A 13,458-nucleotide genomic window follows, 5' to 3' on the forward strand; every position below is an offset into this window, starting at 1 on the left:
TTGTAAAAGTTTATAAATCCAATGGAATGGCCTCTGAACAATGCTGTTGTAATTAAAGGTGGACGTTTCCGTAGATAACTCTGCACTTGGGTGTCTTTCTCCTCTTTCTGTTTTTTTTGTTTTTGGGTTTTAGATTTTTCTTTTTCATCGTCTTCATCCACATCGTCACATTTTTGTTTTTAAGATCTGCGCATAATTTTTTATCTCCAACATGAAACCTGTAAATAAATAAATAAATAAAGCTGAAGCCATTGGAAAATTGACAGGAAGTACACTTGACCAAGTTAGCTATCATATTTGGGCAAAAAGAGTAAAAGTAGCAGGAAAACAACGCCACATTTTATGCTAGAACTGTCAAGTATGAACACTACAGAGAACACTTAGCCCTTTTCTGCTACCTTATCACTGGTTTTAATTTAGTGAAAGGCACCATATAATTTATTCAGTTTTATAATAACATTTCTCAAACGCAAAATCTATTTTCCATCATGCAAGCATTAGGCACATAGCAACAAAAAAAAAATCTAAATTGACAATGATGTGACACACTGTGATCAATTAATCAAACATGCAGTGGGAGAACACAGGAGTAGCCACAGACAAACCCCAAGAGCAGACTGGGAGAACATGGCAGGCTCTACACATACAGAGTCCATGCTGAAAATCTGATGTTGTAAAGCACTACATGCATTCAAGATGATTTTATACTGGGCTTTGTGCAGAACTCATGAGGCACATCAGAGAATCCAGTCTTCCTCACCTCTGATGCACTGGGGACCAAGCATAGCTGCTGTTTCGCATGGCTTTATTTATTATTGACATTATAACATTAGAATATTAGAACAATCTACTGTAGACGAGAAAAGGCCATTCATCCAAAAAAAGCTCACCAGTGCTATTCACTAAATTCTTCTATAAAAGCATCAAGTCTGGTTTTGAATGTTCCTAATGTCTTACTGTCTACCTCACTACTTGGTAGCTCATTCCAAGTGTCTATGGTTCTCTGTGTAAAGAAAAACTTAATGTTTGCGTGAAATTTATCCTTAACAAGTTTCCAATTGTGTCCCTGTGTTCTCGATGAACTCATTTTAAAATAACAGTCTCAATCCACTGTACTAATTCCCTTCATGATTTTAAAAATTAAATCATGTCACCTCTTAATGTTCTTTTGCTTAAACTGTATAGGCTCAGCTCATAATTCATCCCCTGTAGCACTGGAATCAGCCTAGTCGCTCGCTCAGGACCTTTTCTAGTGCTGCTATGTCCTGTGTCCTATGCTGGTGTACTTGACATCAGAATGAAATGTTAAAGGTATTTCCTACAGTCCCGTAAAGCTTAATTATGACTGTTATCCTCTAATATAGCTTATATTCTTGATGTATGTAATTGATATTGGTCTTTTTTTAATATCGCGGAGGTGAGTGAGTTATTTTTTTGTGCTAGGGCCCACTAATTTAAGACTTAATGGATTATATTCTTTATATAGAATGTACTGTATATTCCACAGTACCAGACTAGCATTTCAGTGTTCAGTTATTTGAAATGTAAAAAGAACTGGGACTGTCCTACCTTATCCATCCATCCATTTTCTACACTGCCCTAGCCCACCACCACCAATTATTATGGGATATTTGCATGAAATTGGACAGTCTGTCATTTCTGAACACTCTGAAATAAACTGGGTGGTCACCACACCAAAGTCTGCTGGAGGTGTAGCTTGATGGGGTTGTGTTTGGCCAACTGTGCCAACTATGCATTATTGTAATAAGAATTTAAGTTTAATGTCACTGTGCTCTGTACAAGAACTTATTTTATAAATCCACTCACATGTACAGGCCAGGCCAAAAGGCATTAGAAGTGCTTAACCATGCATAAGACAAGATGGACGGAGACAGCTTGAGGAATGTGTAGTCAGCCTAAAGACAGGTGTATGCTATTTTGTCCTCTGTTGGAAGTGAGCACGGGATCTTCTTTCCTTGTTTGTAATGGACTATTTGCCAACGTGGAGGCCTGCACGTGGAGGAAACAGTATAAAAGGCTTGGACCGCAGCCAATCACTTTGAAGCCGATGGAAGGTTGAGTGATAACGTTCATCCGTCCTGAAAAGCCCTCCAGCGTAACGACGAAAGATGGCAGACTGTATAGATCAAGATCCCACCTTGATAAAGTTTTGTCATGGCTTCCCATCTGTTATGCTGCGTAAATCGTCATTAAAGAAAGCTAAGTTATTTTCTCTTATGTGATTTTTACCGCCGTATCACTATGGGAGGGATATCACCTTTTAATATCATATCTACAGTATATAGTTTTTGGTTACTTAAAACGCCGCAATTACAAAAGAACTTATTCCAACTTGGGAGCTATATTGCCCCCTAAAGGAAAAATGATCACAGTTGATAATAGTCTAGATGGTCCTCTCCTTCATTGGTCCAAAGGACACAACATGCATTTCTTCCAAAAAGGACCTGAAATATTGATTTCCCCGACCACAATACTTGTTTCCACTGTGTTACGGTCCATCCCGGATGCCTTCATGCTCAGATTAGTCAATGGACAATTGTTAACATATGGCATCCTTCTTGAAAAGTACAGTTGTAACTGGAATTTGTGTGACTTGATAAAGGTTTGGCAAACTACTGCTGAACCCATGTGGTTACAATACTTACTGATGAATGATGGTCCTTGATGCACTGCCGTCTGAGGGCTCAGAGATCACAGGCTTGCACTTTTGCGTTTTATTCACCAAAATTTCTCTAGTTTCCTTAAATCTTTTAATTATAATATGCATTGTTGAAGGTGAAATACCCAAACCCCTTTTGATCTGTCTTTGAAATCCTTTGTTTTTATACTTTTGAATGATTTTCTCATGCATTTGAGAGAAAATTGGCAATCCTCAGCTAATCTTTTCTCCAAAAGGACTAGGCCTTTAATGGATGCAGCTCTTTGTACCAAAGTATGACTAAAATCACCTTTTGAATATCATCTGTTTTACTCACATCATTATGTCCTTTTTAACTCATTAATGGTCTTAATGGTCTTATTTGCCCTGTCCCTACTTTGTTTGGAATGTGCTACAGGCCCTCAAAGTTAAGAATGAATGTATACTGACATAAAAATGAAGTTGACCAGACAGTAAACATCCAGTCTTTATAGTGTTTCTGATGGATTACATGTCAAAGTGAATTTTTAAATCACTGCTTACTGTTTCTATTTTTGTTACTTATGCCATCCAAACTTTTTCCTATTTTGTGTTGTAAATAAAAGTCCTGGACCAGGACATTTGATATGAAATCATCGTCCACAGTGTCCCTTCAGGGCCGTGGTCTTGCACCTCTTTTGTACATCATCTACACAAATGGTTGAAACCATAAATTTGAAAATCTGTTAATGACTCAGTGACTATAATCTTAATGAATGAGAATCAAACCAATCACGTCCTCCAGTGGTTGATGATTTTATTAACTTCTGTGATGACCTTTTCTATAACTAAATATTAAATAACTGATTTCAGAAGAAACACCATTTACCCACAAGTAACAATCATCAATGACCAAGCAGTGAAGATTGCTGATAGTTATAGATATCTGGGTACCATCATAGACTCAAAACTGACTTTTAAGGAAAACATAGAATCCATCTGCAAAAAGACACAGCAGCACGTCTACTGTTTAAGGAAGCTGAGTCTTTTTAATGTTAGTCCCACCATTATATCACTCTTTTATAAATCTTGTATTGAGTCTGTCTTTACTTATGTTCTTCTGGCCTTGTTTGAAAATTTTAATGGTAGCAACAAAAATAGAAGAAATCAAATTGTAAAATGGAGCAATAAAATAATAAGGGTCTGAACAGTCCAGTCTCACAGATGTGTTTAACAAGTATCTGTTTATTACAAGGCGGCACGGTGGCGCAGTGGTAGCGCTGCTGCCTCGCAGTAAGGAAACCTGGGTTCACTTCCCATGTCCTCCCTGCGTGGAGTTTGCATGTTCTCCCTGTGTCTGTGTGGGTTTCCTCCAGGTGTTCCAGTTTCCTCCTACAGTCCAAAGACATGCAGGTTAGGTGCATTGGCCACCCTAAATTGTCCCTAGTGTATGCTTGGTGTGTAGGTATGTGTGCCCTGCGGTGGGCTGGTGCCCTGCCCTAGGTTTGTTTCCTGCCTTGCACCCTGTGTTGGCTGGCATTGACTCCAGCAGACCCCTGTGACCCTGTAGTTAGGATATAGCGGGTTAGATAATAGATGGATGGATGTTTATTACAAGTATTCCGTAACGAGTATTATGGAAAGAAGAGTGTATCTTGTCAGACAGGACTCACCCACTACATTGTCAATTTCAGTTGTTGCCCATCAGGCCATCAGGTCACAGGTTCAACGTTCCAAGGATAAAAAGCAACTGGTTTAAATACTCTTACATTTCAATTGCTATTAATCTTCTAAATAAGTTCAATTTTAACAAACCTTCACAAGAACAGGAAGACCAGTTAGCATTTGTATCATTCATTGGTCAAGTCTTAATGTTGGTTTAATTCTTATGTTTAATATATTTGATCTAATGCTTCACCATAAGTATTATGCTCATTGCTATATTTTATTTATTTGTACTGTTTATCTTTAAATTGATAGATAGATAGATAGATAGATAGATAGATAGATAGATAGATAGATAGATAGATAGATAGATAGATAGATAGATAGATAGATAGATAGATAGATAGATAGATAGATAGATAGATAGATAGATAGATAGATAGATAGATACTTACATAATGGCACGGAGGTCACATTTTCCATTGGCCTCAAGGACTTCGTAGCATTTGACACGATTCAGCATTTCCTTTCGTACGCTTACTGCAACTTCAGTGCAGCATTTTTGTTGTGCTGAAACTAAAATATTACTGTCATTAGTGAAAATATCAATAGGCAAATATTAACTTCTTTCTTGGTCTAATGTTATAAGAAGCTAATATGTAATAACCGATGCTGTTCTCTGGGAGTAAGCATCAGGCAGTTTTATAAATTTTCTGGTAGGTAGAAGTAACAGAACAGACGATCAAGTCAAAATCAACCACACCACACAGGGTTTGCTTTTGCCAATAATGATGTCAAAACTGATCCTCTATTCTAGGTTAACACAGTTTTTTTTCATGGATAGAAAATGCAACCTGAAACACTGAAAGGTTTATAGTGGTTTACGAAGAAATATAAAATTTTACCAGACATTGTGTGGCTTTAACAACAGTGAGAACACTTAGCAAAAGCATAATCCTTTTGTGCAAGAAGAGTAAAAAGACACAGTCGCATCTAACACTAGTTGAAGGTAAATTAGAAAAAATAGAAGGGGCTGAACAAAAACCAGGTTTATCTCTTTTCCCTAATTCTTTCCTGTATTTCAGTAGGAATCAAATGGATTCCATAGCAGGTGTTTTTTTCCTCTCTTCTTGCTTCATATTCTAAAGCACTCCGGTCAATACCTTTAAGGTTTAAAGGCATAAGCTCACCTATTTTGCACAGTACATGTGCAAGTTCACAAAGACATACCCTGTATTGATATACTGGCATACAACAGAGTGCCAGTGCATGGTAAGTGCAACATTTTCAGGTAACCTTTTTTAACGTTACGAAATAACAACATAAAAAACTTAAATGTGAAACTTTAGAATTACATGCACACCAAGTGCTTTATTTAAATACTACATTTACAATATGTCAGAAATATTATCATTATAAAAGTTTCAAATTTTTTATAACAAAGTTGACAGCTCCTCAGCACATCTCAAGCATCCCAAGATTCAAAATGGCGCATTCACATTTCAAAGCCACGTGACAGCACATGACACTGGAGTTCATTTTTCCTGGTTTTTACATGTAGATAGATAGATAGATAGATAGATAGATAGATAGATAGATAGATAGATAGATAGATAGATAGATAGATAGATAGATAGATAGATAGATAGATAGATAGATACTTTATTAATCCCAAGGGGAAATTCACATACTCCAGCAGCAGCATACTGATAAAAAACAATATTAAATTAAAGAGTGATAAAAATGCAGGTATAACAGATAATAACTTTGTATAATGTTAACGTTTACCCCCCCCCCCCCCGGGGTGGAATTGAAGAGTCGCATAGTGTGGGGGAGGAACGATCTCCTCAGTCTGTCAGTGGAGCAGGACAGTGACAGCAGTCTGTCGCTGAAGCTGCTCCTCTGTCTGGAGATGACACTGTTTAGTGGATGTAGTGATTCTCCATGATTGACAGGAGCCTACTCAGCACCCATCGCTCTGCCACGGATGTCAAACTGTCCAGCTCCGTGCCTACAATAGAGCCTGCCTTCCTCACCAGTTTGTCCAGGTGTGAGGTGTCCCTCTTCTTTATGCTGCCTCCCTAGCACACCACCGCGTAGAAGAGGGCGCTCGCCACAATGTCGCCATAGGCGTGATCTTGTGTGCTAGAGAAAAGTCACAATGGTAAAAATGAGTTGAAAAATTACTTCTGGCTGCTTTAACTCAACAGGCTACCAAGTCTACATCCAAAGTGTTTCAGTTCTGTTTTACAAGTGGCTCAAATCTGATATGTCTGTGTACTTTTACCTTTCCTGAATCTGAAAAATTGATACAAATTAATTAATCAGACCAATGGCAACCTAATAGAGACCTGTGAATTCAAGCTACATGCTGAGTTAAAATTCTTTACAGTACAGGACATCTGCAAATTGGTTAGCATGCAATGGCAATTGCTTAAAAGTGCTCTGAGTGTAATTGTCATTGCCTAATATGCCTGTAAGAAAAAATAAGCATTTGAGTTATAGCATTGCAGAAAACATGCAGCACTTGGGCTGTATTAGCAGGCTTTCTTATTTTTCCACTTCAAATTTCTGTGAAAAGCTCAAATATAAGTTAAATGAGTGAAAATTTAGTTATCTTTGAATAGGACTAAAATAAGTGAGTGATATGCTGGCTCTCTATTTAACCTGCCAACCTGCCAGGTAGCTTACAGGGATGGTGACAGCACCATTATCATTTTACTATGCAACCTCATAAACCAGGGGTCTCCAACTCCAGTCCTGGAGAGCTACTGTGGCTGCAGGTTTTCATTCTAACCCTTTTCTTAATCAGTGACCAGATTTTGCTGATAATTAACTCTTTGCCTTAATTTTAATTGATGCACAACTTAAGACTTGGGCCCCTTAATTATTTCTTTTTTACTTAATTAGCAACCAAACAATATTAAGACACAAAATGTACCAACACAGAAACAACAGCCTGCGTCCATCACACCATAACTGAAAATAAAGAAAGGTGAAGTCCTCAGTAATGTTGATCTGCTCAGGTCCACAAACATTTTGACAGTGCTCTTAAAAAAGAAATTCAACAGTTTTGGAAATGTCTGCCATGGCAGAATGAGTACCATGGAATTAAATAATGGGTTTAATTAGGAACAAGTATTGGCTTCAAATTAAGAAACTGAATGAAGGTTGGAGTTTGTGGCCCCAACTAAGTTGGTCAACTGTTGGCTCACTTCACATCAAATTTATGTTTAGGTGCCATTTAAGGAAAAAAAGAATCAATTCAGCGGTCAGAGTCTCAAGATCAGTGCAATCTGTGCTCGTTTATCACTGCACTCATTTGTTTGTGGCCTTTCATCCCACCACCTTCTCTCATTGTTCCTGAACTTCCAGTAATTCCCCGTCTTAAACTTACTCACAGCTAGTGACCTTCAGGATCTACACAAAAAATCAGAGGGGTAACTCAGGCAGACTATTGGGGAGCAGTCAACCCGCACAGAACCGACATCTCTTTAAAATTGAAGTTTTATCAGTATTATAGAAATACATGAAATATTCTGTGTAAGCCAACCACATGGTTTGGTGACTAATTGTTAAATCGTGTTTTAATATTACACAAAAAACATGCAAAATGCATATTAATGTTACCATGAATCTTTCATTGACATAGCTTCGTAAGAACATAAAATCACACTGAGCTTTAAATCTGTTAAATAACAACTGTAATAATTTCTTTGGTGCTGAACTATAACAACAAACAGTTTATTTAATAAGTTCTTTTTATAGTCTATCTATCTATCTATCTATCTATCTATCTATCTATCTATCTATCTATCTATCTATCTATCTATCTATCTATCTATCTATCTATCTATCTATCTATCTATCTATCTATCTATCTGAGTTCTATGAATTTGTCTAGTATCATTTTTAGTGACACATTTTATTATGCCGCCGTTTAAGAGGTTTGCTTAGAGTCACACTGGGACTCTGCAGTGGGATTTAAACCTTCAGGGCACCTGTGCCTCAAAAATAAAGATGACATCTCCCCTATAAAGAGAGTCAGTAAATGCTGAGACTTGACCTTGCGGAGACTGTTGCAGCATTAAGGAATTCATGTATAATGAAAATCTGATGGAAAGATCCAAATCATTAAAAATTTCTTATATTATAATCAGAATAATGACACACACATATTAAATTATATCTAATCTTTTCTATGAAAGATCATTATTGTAAATGATTTGATAAACTGAAAATACATGAGCACATGTTTTGCATGACAGAACATCGCACAATTAAATGCACACTTAAAACAATGAACATACACTCACAAAGAGACAGATGTTACAAATATGCCAATTAATAGCAAAAAACTGAAATTTACAATAAAAAATGAAAAAACTTTATCTGTTTTTCTCCTCAGCAATTACTCAATTTAAAAAATCCATTAAAGTAAATTTTCAACACACACCTTTTGTTTTTGTTACAATCAAACTACAAGAAGCAAGTACCAGAAGGAACCTGAAGTCCATCTTGCAGCCCTCACAGCCTACTGGATTGTTCTTGGGGTGCTTCAGATTGCTAGCTAGGAAATTTTAGGCGTATTTATTCTTTTCTCATCTTGCCACACCCATTTAATAATCACTAGACGTGTTCGCATGGCATTTCGTTTCACTCTGTATGTTACTGTCTCCCCCCCCCCCCATCTCCCCCACACACCCTATGGTTAAAGCTCAACAAGAAAGCACAAGTAACATACCAAACAGCAGACTGGCTCACTCCACTGGCTGCTTTTATTTATTTTTTATTTTCTTCTTTTCTTTTTGCTTATCCCTCTTACAAAATACTCCAGCCTCTGTTTTATATAGTGCCTTTTTATAGTTAGTACTGTCATAAAGCACACTACAGATCCAGAACGGTATACTGTATGTCAGTGTCAATTTCTGCAGCTATAGTACTGGCTGCTTAAGTGACTAACTCCATTTCAGATAAAAGGTACTGCAAGTTTATTTTTAAAAAATAGTCCCCTCCAAAAAAGGAAGCAATTTTTAATTCTGATTATTTCAAAGGACACAGATTGTTTTTAGGATGCTATATGCTATATATACATGTTTTATGACAGTGCTAACCAAATGTAAAGGCTAAAATACAAGATGACTGAAGCATTGATTCCTTAAACACAAGCAGTTGAAGCAATTTCATAATTGTAAACAATACAGAACTATAAAAACCAGTGTTTTTTACTAGAAAATTTTCAGTATTACATCCTGGGATTTTTAAGCATTGATTTGGGCAAATTTATTTGTGTGTCACTATGCCACCCGACTGCATTTGCAATGTTTAATGTGACAATATGTACTCACGGCTGAATTTTGCACAGAGATTTGTGCAGAAGTCTTCAGAGAAATACATCGTTTTCATGTAATCATAAAAAGAAGTAAAAATTGAAGTAGGTTCATTTACAAAATGTGTTTTATGTTAAAAAATCAGATTGCAGGCTTACTCAAAGTGGCCATTTGCTCCACTTGTAATAACATCTTAATTTGTATTTGATGTTTTCTGTCGTAACCAACCTTGATCGCCAACACACGCCAACATTTACTTTCTTCAGGAATGCTGTTAACTGGATGTGGTGCACTCAAAAAAAAAAGTGACAACAATAGTTTTTGTTAATCAAATAAATCACCAAAGTCATGCTATGTGGGAAACAGTGGGTTCCTGTTGTACAGTTGAGTGGACCGTGACTACGGACTGTGGAATTGGAGCAATGATAAGTAGGAACGTTTCACACTGAAATGGTTCCGTCGGGGTTGCATTAAGTGGACGAAATTTTGCCCGCCCCTCAGACGCAACTTGGACAACGGACTGACAGCTGTGTGATCTCATTGTCGCTCCACTTTACATATATTCCACAGGTTAGTATGCGATAAGTTAAAAGATGTTAACTTTTAACTATGAGTCAAGTCATACTCCGATGTATATCTCGGAAAGCTACTGTAGTATTGTGATGATTATTGCTGCAGAGGCACGAAGTTTAAAACTCGCTACATGTGGGCGGCAAGCTGCTCAGTTGCAAACCCGGCGGTGACACGAATAACACGCCCAAGGCAAGAGTCCAGCTTTGTAAATATTTCCTTGGCACCTAAACACTTGATACTCTTGTTAAACGTACATTTTGTAAACAATACGTATTAAGTGAGATATTTGTGATGAGCTATTACTGCTGTATTATTTTATACATGTGTGAATATGAAACGGTTAGTTATGGAAGTATATGAAACATGATGGAGTTGCACTGAAAATTTTTGGTTCATGCTTAATGCTGTTGTTTCACAACTTTAGAAATGTTACTTGAAAAAAACAAAAGTTCTATAATGAAGAAACGAGCTGTGCCTCTGCATATAATTTAATCCAGGGTAAACGTTCTGGCCCTGAACATAGCTTGCTTTAAATACAGTATTTCTGTCATTTTTTCCTATATTAGCCTAGAGGCTAGGGATTCCTTATGTACATGGTGTGGCAGCTGGCTGGGGGTGGTACCCAGCCGGGACGCCCAGGAAGACCGGAGGAGGGCCTGCGCCTCCTCCAGACCACGAGGGGGCGTCTGCCCTGGTTGTGTTGGGGGCTACGGGTACACGGCTGTGAAGCCCAACCCTGTAGGGGCCCGTGGTCACTGCCAGGGGGTGCCCCAATGCCTGGAAAGCCCTGGACCTCAGCACTTCCGCCACACCAGGAAGTGCTGGGGGGAAGAGGAGCAGGGACACCTGGAGTGCTTCCGGGGATGCAGCCGGCACTTCCGCCACACTGGGGCGTGTTGGTGGGAGATTGCCGGAACACACCTGGAGCACATCCGGGTGCTTATAAAAGGGGCCGCCTCCCTTCACAGAGAGGCTGGAGTCGGGTGGAAGATGGATGAGGTCTTGGAGGAGAGACAGGAGGTGGCCTGAATAAGTGAGGCATAGTGTGGTTTGGCCTGGACTTTGGGGGAGTTTGGGGTTGTGTGGCACTTAAGACTGTAAATATTAGTGGTATAATAAACGTGTGGTGATGACTTTAACATGTCTGCCTGTCTGTGTCCGGCGCTCGTTCCACAATGGGTTTCTGTTTACTGAGACTCTTGGTGGAAATGAAGGGTTATTGGGGACACCCCTGAGAATGTGAATATAGAATATACTTCTGATGGATATTTATGCTGTTAAATCAAAAGGGGAACACTGGAACTAAAATGGTGAAATATATGATGACTTTATTGTATGTTTATTGAATGTAAATAAAGATTCTCAACTTGGACAATGGACTGAAAGCTGTATGATCTCATTGCTGCTCCACTTTACACTTTACTTATATTCCAAAGACAGACGACTTCAGTGCCAAAGACGCAGATTACATCACTATCGAAGGCTGGCGGAGTTCAGTTCCAAACCTGTTTAACGTTGCTCATCCTCTGGTGGTGGCGAAGCTCGCATACACTTCAGGATTTGCTGCTGTATCATTTTGTTGCTTTGGCCCACACGTGGGCCCATAACATGGAGTTTTTTCTTTCCTCTCCTCCTCAGTTAAAACATTAAAGGACTGATAATCACACGTTCTGTTTCACTGTGTGTTTAACGTAACTTGTGTCTTTCATACATATTAATGACTAGCTGTGTTACCCAGAAAATATCCTAAGACAAAGAGCCTCAGTTATAGTGCTAAGGGTTAACCACATGTATCAGAAGTGCTGTGTAATACCTGAGTACATTTTCTGTGTACAATATTAGTTATCATTACAAGCAGGGTCGGATTTCCCATAAGGCCAACCTAGGCCATGGCCTAGGGAGCAGCAGTCAGGGGGGCGTATATACAGAAGAAATAACCAAATATTTACACATTTTTCAGTATTATTTTGAAAAGGCCATATAAAATGCTGTTTTTTTAAATTTACATCCATATACATTAAATAAATTGAGCGGTACATTTACGTTGCCATGACTTCTCCTGAACTCGAAGAAGAGGGAAGAAACCTGCTTTTGATTTTTAAAGATGATCTGGAACCTTTTCTATGCGATGAACTTGTCCATCTGAAATCTCACATAACTGATTGCAACGTTGGGACTAAAAACCCCTTAGCACTTTGCAAGTGGCTACAAGAAAAATACTACAAACAGTTTATCCAAACGTTGACATTTTATTAAGAATGTTTGTCGGCACACCAGTGACGAATTCCTCGGCTGAATGGTCTTTTTCGTTTCTGAAAAGAATCAAGGATCATTTAAGATCTACGATGCAGCAAAATGAGCTGAATACCCTTGCACTTCTTTGCATTGAAGCAGATTTAACAAGATCTGTCGACTTCAATAAAACAGGTGAAGCCTTTTCATGTACAAAAACGTGAAGGAAGAAATTCTAGTAGGTATTTAAAACAACTTGAAGAAATTCAATGGAAAGTTTTTTTGTAGGTGTTAATGTTATGCAATTTCATAAGTAGTTTAGTTTTGAATTAAACATATAATGTGGTTCAAATATTATAAAGATTGTATTAAGTGCTTATATGTTTCAAAAATAAACTTACATATTAAATTGAAAATTGTAAATCAACTTTTTGAAGGGTGGGGTGGGGTGCAGAATTATGTGCTTTGGCCTACGGCGTAGAAATGTCTGATTACAAGGGTTGATATTATTACTTCACTGGATTTACTCCCTCTTGAACATGCTGCAAACAACTTCCCAGGAGTAATCAGAGTGGTGGCTCTGAGGCTAGGGATCTGGACTGGCAATCGGAAGGTTGCTGGTTCGAATCCCGTAAAAATGCCAAAAGGGACTCTGCTCTGTTGGGCCCTTGAGCAAGGCCCTTAACCTGCAATTGCTAAGCTCTTTGAGTAGTGAGAAAAGCGCTATATAAATGCAAAGAATTATTATTATTAATTATCCTACTGTAGAGCAATTCTTGCCTTTCCTAGTGACTGACTTGAATTGAAAAGGTAATTAGTAGAAATTATAGAAATTTGGGGTATAAATATAATTACATCCTGTAGCACGATCTGTAAACAAGGTACCGTAGCTTCAATCAGAATTAAACGTAATGTTTTAATCTGTAGTCTTGTACTGTTGCATAGTTTTAAACAGCTTAGATCAAGCAATGTACACTGAATCATGGTTTACTTTAACTTATTACATAGAGCATTGACAGG

The 13,458-nt window shown here is 38.0% G+C and overlaps 1 long non-coding RNA gene across 1 annotated transcript; it reads right to left on the bottom strand.

Annotated features, from left to right (window-relative positions):
- On the bottom strand, positions 1-8,910 carry LOC127525810 (uncharacterized). The gene is made up of 3 exons (XR_003716694.2): positions 8,760-8,910; positions 4,759-4,879; positions 1-218 (listed from the first exon to the last, which is right to left on the bottom strand). It is a non-coding gene; the product is annotated as an uncharacterized LOC127525810 (long non-coding RNA).
- Between the last annotated feature and the right edge of the window lie 4,548 nt (positions 8,911-13,458).

This window comes from Erpetoichthys calabaricus, chromosome 7, assembly GCF_900747795.2.
Source record: "Erpetoichthys calabaricus chromosome 7, fErpCal1.3, whole genome shotgun sequence".
In the NCBI taxonomy this organism is placed as follows: Eukaryota; Metazoa; Chordata; class Cladistia; order Polypteriformes; family Polypteridae; genus Erpetoichthys; species Erpetoichthys calabaricus.